General features: G+C 34.0%; 1 long non-coding RNA gene across 1 annotated transcript; it reads right to left on the reverse strand.

Moving 5' to 3' along the window:
• Positions 1-2,075: 2,075 nt before the first annotated feature.
• LOC111868378 lies at positions 2,076-4,331 on the reverse strand. The gene is made up of 2 exons (XR_002843502.2): positions 3,805-4,331; positions 2,076-2,378 (listed from the first exon to the last, which is right to left on the reverse strand). It is a non-coding gene; the product is annotated as an uncharacterized LOC111868378 (long non-coding RNA).
• Between the last annotated feature and the right edge of the window lie 4,204 nt (positions 4,332-8,535).

An 8,535-nucleotide genomic window follows, 5' to 3' on the forward strand; every position in this document is an offset into this window, starting at 1 on the left:
GCATATGCACTTGATCATAGTTGATAAGAATTTAGCTGAAAAGTCCGCTATGCATGAAATGATGTTCAATTTCAAAGGACTTGACATTAATGGCAACAAGCCACATAATACATTTAACAATTTAATATTTCAACCCACAATGCATACACATATTCAAGGGTATGCAAAACAATGGGAAGTGTATAAGACACTTATGATTCAAAATTACAGTCGCGTTCCAGTGGCATATTTAGCTATTTCTGTTTTGAGCCTTTTATTGATAATGTACTTCCTTAAGTAATTCAAAAGTTGTTCTACTATAGTATTAAAGGTATGGCATGACAAAATTAGCAGCATGTATAGTTTTAAATCATAGTACTGATATGTGGGAAAGGGGTGTTACAGCATTCCATTACCACTCAAATATGAATAATCAAACAGAGATTTAGCCTTGCTGTTAAAATAACTTAAGTTGAATGCCTAGATGCACAAAAAAATTTTGAAACGAAACTTGGTTCTATAAGTGACCTTGGGGAAAACATACAAAATTACAACAAATACAAAATACGACAAACCTGTGGTGGTAGCTGAAAGAAAAACAATAGAAAAAACACAGTGACAAAAAACTAAAGTAACATGCGGACCTGCCAACTTAAAAAGGTGCTGGAAGATTGAGCACTTAGAAATTTAAAAAGTGGGTGGAAGGGTGAGAGGGGCCATTTTCTTCACATTAATTTCCCTTGGATTTTTGTGAACGATAATTTTATTCCTGAAGTATGAACTTCTAAAAACACAGTGACTTGTGTAATGCTACGCCAAAACAGAGAAGGATTCTGCCTCTCTTACTGTCCGTCACTATCTCTGGAAATTTTTTTAACCAGCGAGCAAATACGAGCAATACAACTGAGAATAAATTACAGTTTTCTACATTTCACTGTACAAATATATAATTGACAATGATGTAAAAAAAAATGGATTGTGAATATTTCACCCACAGAAAACACATCAGCATTTGTTGGCAACCATTTTTTGTGCACCATGTTTAGAATTTCTATTAATTGGCTGAAACTATCTTTGCAATTTCTCCATCTTTATTCTTTGCACATTACTAAATATTAAGATTATATCTGATCACACTGATCACCCTTAGGACTGAGTGAGGTCCTCCTGAAAACTCAGTAACAAACCTTCAGCTTTCCTGAAAGGCAAGGATTCCTCAATTCACTAAACGACTACCAGCTATCTGTGGAGTTAATTTATTAATGTCAAATTATGAAAATTCCTGTTTTCCCTTCTAAAAATATATCCAAAAACACCAGAATTTTTAGTTTTTTGCAATCAGAACTTACAATTCTCGTTTCAGATCCTATAATTGCAGTTTCCTTATCAAGACAATTGAAAATAACCTGTCTACTGGTTTTCATCTATTCTCTTACTAACTTTCACTGTCCAGTAGAAGTGACATGTGTAAAGATCTGCACGGAAAACATAAATTGTAACAAGATGATTGTGATTACATATTGAATATCCAATAATACCCTGTTGCATGCTCAGGATGTGTTTCTGGAGAAGAAACTTCCTAGTAAATCAACTTTTAACAGAATCGTTATAAAGTAGTTAATATGAAGAATTGTGGTAATAGTATGATGACTTAATTTGGCAACTGGTGCTCAGAAAATTCATTAAAAGATTAAATGAAGGTACATTCAAATTCACAACTCACTGCAATGCATTTTTTATGTCTTTAAAACGTTTCACCATAATTAATATGAGTGTATAAATTTATAGCAGTATGTGAAGTCTAACACTAATTTCAATAAAAGTTAGACTTGACTACCTGTAAATCCTAGACTGAGCTCCAGTATTTCTGCCTTTCTCAAAGTTCTGACTTTTCTTTCAGACTTTTACAAGAACTTGACAGTCATTTCATTCAGCTTTCAACCAGGCTATTACTGTACGCAGATATTTCGGAATGAATATAGCTAATCAGTGACCAAGAGTTAACCAAAAAAATTCTGACTTTATGTTCCCACAGTAACACACTTAAATTCCTTGAACCTTTTTAAGTTGCTTTTGCAGTGGTGCCAAAAGTATAGAAACTGAAAACATTATAATCATTAAATATTTGATTTGTGGATAATAGTCATATTTTCTTTGCATGACAGTAAGACACAGCAAAAGGCTGTCAGGTTCCCAGCCTGGGAACAGTGGAACAGTTGGCAGGTCAAAAAATAATGTTCTAACTCATAACTGACTGCAGTGGTGACTCACAAGCATGAAGTGCAGGGGTGTGTTGTGTATAACATCAGCGGTAACAGCCATGTCACAATGCAAGGCCTCTAGCCGCATGGCAGAGTATATAACAGGAACCTCTTGGATCAGGATGGATCCATCCTCATCTAACATAACAAAGACATGGGTATAAGTTGTTGCATGCACTGTTTACACAAATAAATAAAATCATAATGACAAAGTCATGTCATTCCATCCCCATGTTTGATCATCTAAACTATGAACTAAATTTGAATTAAATTTAATGCTGTAACTCTGTACTGAAAGTTGCCTGTCTGCTGTAATACTGGTGCATACAACCACCATTTTGCTTCAAACTGACATCAGACTCATTTTGCTAAGAGGAAACTGGTACATGGCACAGATCACATTAAAACCTACAACTTCCATTTAAAATGCATTGTTCAGTAGTGAATATGTACTGAAATCATGAAAAGTTAAACAGTTCCATTTATTGTGACTGGTGAAGAGTTTTATTTCAATTATTTATGCCCTTACATGTTTTGGTCTTCTCAGACCATCATCATCAGGACACATTTTCATCAATACAGTTAGAAGCCACTATTAAAATACATGTTCTAAAAGTTAAATGTATACATACAATATTGAGCTCAACTGGTAGTGACTGGCATGCACCTAAGCTGATCCTGGAACTCACCTTGGGGAATGTCTGGAGCATCAATCCACACACACCTGTACTTGAGCGGTGCTACCATGTCTAGATTACAGGGGTAACTTCACTTTATGCCTACAGTACAACAATCTTTGCAGCAGCATAGGAAATAAATTAAAATCGAGGTCACTGACATAGCTAGAATCTCAAAATTACATCCATGGAATGTGCATACCATTGCAACATAACTTTCAGTTCTCGTTTTCTTAAATTTCCTCGTTAAATCCCCAAATACTACCTTGAATAGGCCACCAGATGCTGTTAAGTAATGTCAAACTGCTGAAGACTTGTACCTCGCCCAGTCAATTATCTAATGTCTTCTGCACTTTACATACAGAGTATTTGCTTTACAAAGGCCGCACAACAGCTCAAGCAGTTAGTCACTGGCTTCCCACCACGGTGGCCTAGGTTCAAACCCAGGTCTGGTCAAGTGGGATTTGTGGTGGACAAAGTGGCGCTGTGGTAGATTTTCTTCGAGTACTTCTGTTTCCCTTACCAGACTTCATTCCACCAAATTCTCCATCATCATAATCACCCGGGGCAGGTACAATAGGATAATCAGTGGCCGATGTGCCGAGCCGACCCAACTTGACTTCACCCCCCCACTATGCTAATTAATTTGCTTCACATTATTCTCACAATAAAAAGACACTAACTGATAGCTCTTTGTAACAGAGGAGCTATGTGCTTTGTGTCATGTAACAATTTAGATGGACTCCAAGATCCCAAATTAGAAAACTACAACATCTACCCCACTCTGCCACGTTACATAAGATACGAGTACAGCTACAGCTTCACATTCTGCATCTGAAGATTGTTGTACACAACTGTGGACGATGTAGATAATCTTTAATGCTTACTTGTAACCGGAACTACTGCACAGTCTTCCAACATCCCAGCACAGCATTTCAGTGAACACCTTCCAGTTTTCTGTAAAAAGTTTGACAGTGGACATTGTAGGAACAGAGGATATCAGGACAGGCAAGAATTATGTGTGAGTGCTGCAATCTAGGAGTCAGCAATTTGAAACAATATTTCTGTGAAAATGGAAGACTTACTCTCTGTAGGATAAAATACCAGCCACTTAAATCTTTGAAGTTAATATTAAAAATAAAGGGAAAAATTTACTTTCACTAAAAATTAAAATATTTATATTCTTTGTCTAAAAAAAAGTAATTAAGCTTTAATGTAAAATCTGAGGAAATTGCATGCATTTCCTGTAGGTATGAATACATTTATACTCAACTTAGAGAGTATATACTTATGTATTACAAGTTTACAACTTTAGTGCAAATAAATACAAAATAATCATACATTAAATTGCATGGTACATGTATCCAAAAATAATTGTAGTTCATGAACTGAATTATAATAAAAAAAATAATTTTTAGACAGATGCAAAAAATGTGCTACTATGAAGCAGGACCTGTGGATATGATTAAGGAAACTCACTAGATTTTTGAAATACAGNAAAAAAATTGTATATGATATTTGTTTAAACAAGTATGTCTACATCATGAAGGTAGTATTAAACATTATCATCTTAGAAATATGATCTGTTGCAAGTAGGTAACAGCAAATGGTACCACTGCAGATAACTTTGCCCAAGTGCATAAGACAACATACCTGTATATCTCACAGTCTCAGCTCTTGATCACATTCCCTCGTCATCCTCTCATGTTTAGACACAGAAAACTTCCCAGTCTGTGGCAGCTGTTGTCTTGTAGAACAAGGCCCACTGCTTTTACTACAGAATTCCAAAATTTGCACACACAACTGCTACGTATTATTTAAAATTAAAGAATTAGATCACAGGTAAATAATTTTTTTTTCTTTAACTGTGGCACGAGCATTTAAATCTTACAAACATAGGGAGAAACTATCCCTAACAGCTCTGTAACACAATACGGACATGCAACTAAATTCATGAACTACCATCATAATTCATAACTCACAAGTTGAAACTGAAACTTTATCCAATAAAAGGACTGCGGTTAGAGGAATCACACTTTTTTTTAGGATGAAGGTATAACCAATTTCTAAACGTACCCAAGATTACACAGTTTCAGAACACTTTCAGACCTTCCTGTTCCCTTAAGAAAAAATTATCACTTTCTTCACACATGCATGAGAACATGTTACAGTGCACACAATGTATTATTATCAAAACGCCAGTCAAGATCACCGTCATCTCGTTTGTATTTATTTTCAATGCAAGATCATCCAGCAAAATGTTCGGATACACATAACACCTTACCATGACGATGAACACTATTATTAAATACACATTTCAAAACATAAAATTTATACAGAACTGTGTTTTCATGCACTTCTCTCGCTTTTCAACTCAAAATATTTCAACAAGTCTAAACATTTTACCTCAAGAACAAGAATTCATCCCTCTTATGTGACCTTTCAACTTTCATCTCAGAATGGCAGACTTCTCTTCCTTGCTACGCTTACAGACTAGCATGGCCACTCACGCCCTGTAATTATACAGTGTGAAAAACTGTGCCTTTGGAAATAATATGTAGTTATTAAGCTTAAATTTTCACATGCGTAATTATGTTATAAAAGCCTTCATATAATTAATATTTAATATTACTTGATCCAATAAAATATTAATAAAATAAAAATTCGTAATTAAAACTATGTACAAAGGAAAGTAGAACACAAGCTTGAAATGGTGCCACCTTCTAAAATATTCCTTCGGATAAACCCATTGCAGTGTCTTTGTTGCTCATATTTAAATAAATCATACTTAATTATATTCCATACAAGATACTTATTGTAAAGTTGAAAAACATCAACAATCCCAATAATGGGAATTCTTTCCATGGGGTTAAAGCGGCAAGCGAATTAAGCTGACCAATAGCCTCCGTCATTTACGAACATTATGAATACTGGAGCCATATCTCCACCCACCCAATACGTTTTCAAGGTGTGGAGCTTCATTGATTAAACACAGGGAATACTCCAACTTTATTGGCTGCACAGTTTTCTTAATATACTGTACCACAACAAAAGTCTCATGAAGGGGATTGTTCACCTCCATCTCAAGAATTCACTTAAATTAAGACAACTTTAGTTTTTCTGTGAAAAGCGTGACGGTGAACATTATATTAGCAAAAGATATCAGGAGAGGCAAGAATTTAGTGAGAGAGAGCGCGTGTACGCGCATGCTGGAATCTCATTCTGACATGATACCAAACAAATCACCATGTTTGAATACTGAAATATTAATGTTTCTTAAACAGTTAATTGACTAATTCTATGTTATGTAAATCAGGATGTACTTTAATCTTCAAAGACAAATTTTAAATAGTAAAATGTATTCTCATTAAAAACGAACACACTTATATTCTCTTAACTGTAGAAGTGTTTACGTATACCTTCGAACTAAACTACTGAGAAATGTAATTTCTGTACAGATAAATATACTCGTATTTATATTCTTTCAACATCAAATTAAATTTCGAAAAATCAAACTCATATTATTAAAAAAACTAATTCTATTCTTTTTAACTTAATACGCTTGTACTTGTGTCCTAAATATTAATTAAAGTATCTATTTTCTCTGCAAACGAATAGGTTCACGTCATTTAAACAATGTGTACACCTTAGAAGTAAAAATCAATACACATATAACAAATAAAATATAATCCAAAGGCAGGAGATGTGGTAGGCAGCATTCTGGTTCTGATGAAGGGAACTGCCAACACATCATTACTACTCCAATATAAAAATATTATGTGCACTGAAATACAAAAGCATGATAAAAACTGGGCACATGAGTTTAGACAAAATCTTTTAATATCTATAGAAATACCAAAGAAAATATCTTATAAGATATTCAATATTTGTATGCATACAGACATTCGTAAGAGTGTATGGTATTTAAACTATAAAAACAAATGTAATTTCTCTACTGTACAAATGAACAGTCTAATATTCCTTTAAGTTACAAATATGTACATAAATTTAAAAATAGGTCTTCAGCCAAATTAATAACCAAACAAAAAAAATGTTATTCTGGAAGAACGGGGGCAAATTTTTAGAAGTAGCACTGGCTATAATTTTGGAAGCCTGGAGCACATTATTATTTTGGAATAATAAATTGTTAAATTTGGTGAAATAAGATGAATGTCTTGTATTGGAGCAGTTAAAAGAGAAATGGGTTCCCTTTAACAACAAAAAAATTGTTATTCTGGAAGAACGGGGGCAAATTTTTACAAGTAGCTATAATTTCGGAAGCCTGGAGCACATTATTATTTTGGAATAATAAATTGTTAAATTTGGTGAAATAAGATGAATGTCTTGTACTGGAGCAGTTGAAAAAGAAATGGGGTTTCCTTTAACAAATTGTTGAATTGCAATAGCATTTGAAGCGAGTTCTTTTGAAAGAAAATAAGAAAATGTATTTCTGAATACCTCTGCCCTACTGCAGAAGACATACCTGGACATTTATGGTCTCGGTTCTTCTTCGAGCTTCCTCATCAGCTCATAAGACAAACATTTACGGGGTGTCTCAGCTCACAATAGCGACTGTCTGTGCAAGAAACAACAATACTGCTACTACCATAGGATTCTTAAGTCTGTGCACACATAGCTACTTAGTATTTTTTTAAATAAAAAACCTCAATTAATAATTATAAATTCTTTGAAGCGCAAAAACGTACTCATTAGTTATAAAATAAAACTCTTTCTAACAACTGTCCTATACATGACATACTTTTATTTTAATTGTTCACTGGAAAGACGTTTGTTAAATACATTCAAATCTACCACTAGCATTGGGGGTGGCACCACATTGTTTTCAGCAAAACGTGACGGAAAATTCAGACACACACCTAAAATCAGGAAATTTATAAACACATTCATTGTCTTTTCTACTAACAACTCCAACATCCATGGCCATGCTCTCTTGCAGCTGTGCACGTAAATGTTGTTTGCACGCATAAGGGGTGGTCCATTCCGGCACTTGCATTGCAACCTCCAATGTTCTCATGTTATTTTGCATAAATATTAATTAATATACAATGTCAGTTTATTGTAAAATTGCCAGTTGACATCACCGTCTTCTAGTTTTACTTACTTTTAATGCAAGAGCGGCATCATTGGACACACATGACGACTCACTATATGGAGGGTCACAATTGCTAAATTTGAATTTCGGAAAGTAAACTTTATACTGCATCTTGTTTTCCCATAAAATTTTCTCGCTTTTCATACTAAAAACTATAACAACAAATCTTAATATTTCACTTCAAGAACAAGAATTCATACCTCTTACGTGATTACAACTTTCGTGACGTAATGGCGGACTGTAATCCCAAGCTACGCTTGCACAGCAAGAATGGCCAGAAACACCTTCAACTCTTGCAACATGAAAAACTATGCCTTTCGAAATTACCTTATGTCTTAAGCTTCATTTTTCACACTCGTAATTAAATACATCAAATAAACTTTAATTTACAATTATTATTGGATATTCAATATTATTTGATTTTATATAAAATTAATTAAATTCATACTGGAAAAATAAGTACAAAACGAAAGTAGTACGCAAGATTAAAATGGCGACGTCTTTT

This window comes from Cryptotermes secundus, unplaced genomic scaffold (assembly GCF_002891405.2).
Source record: "Cryptotermes secundus unplaced genomic scaffold, Csec_1.0 scaffold2804, whole genome shotgun sequence".
NCBI lineage: Eukaryota > Metazoa > Arthropoda > Insecta > Blattodea > Kalotermitidae > Cryptotermes > Cryptotermes secundus.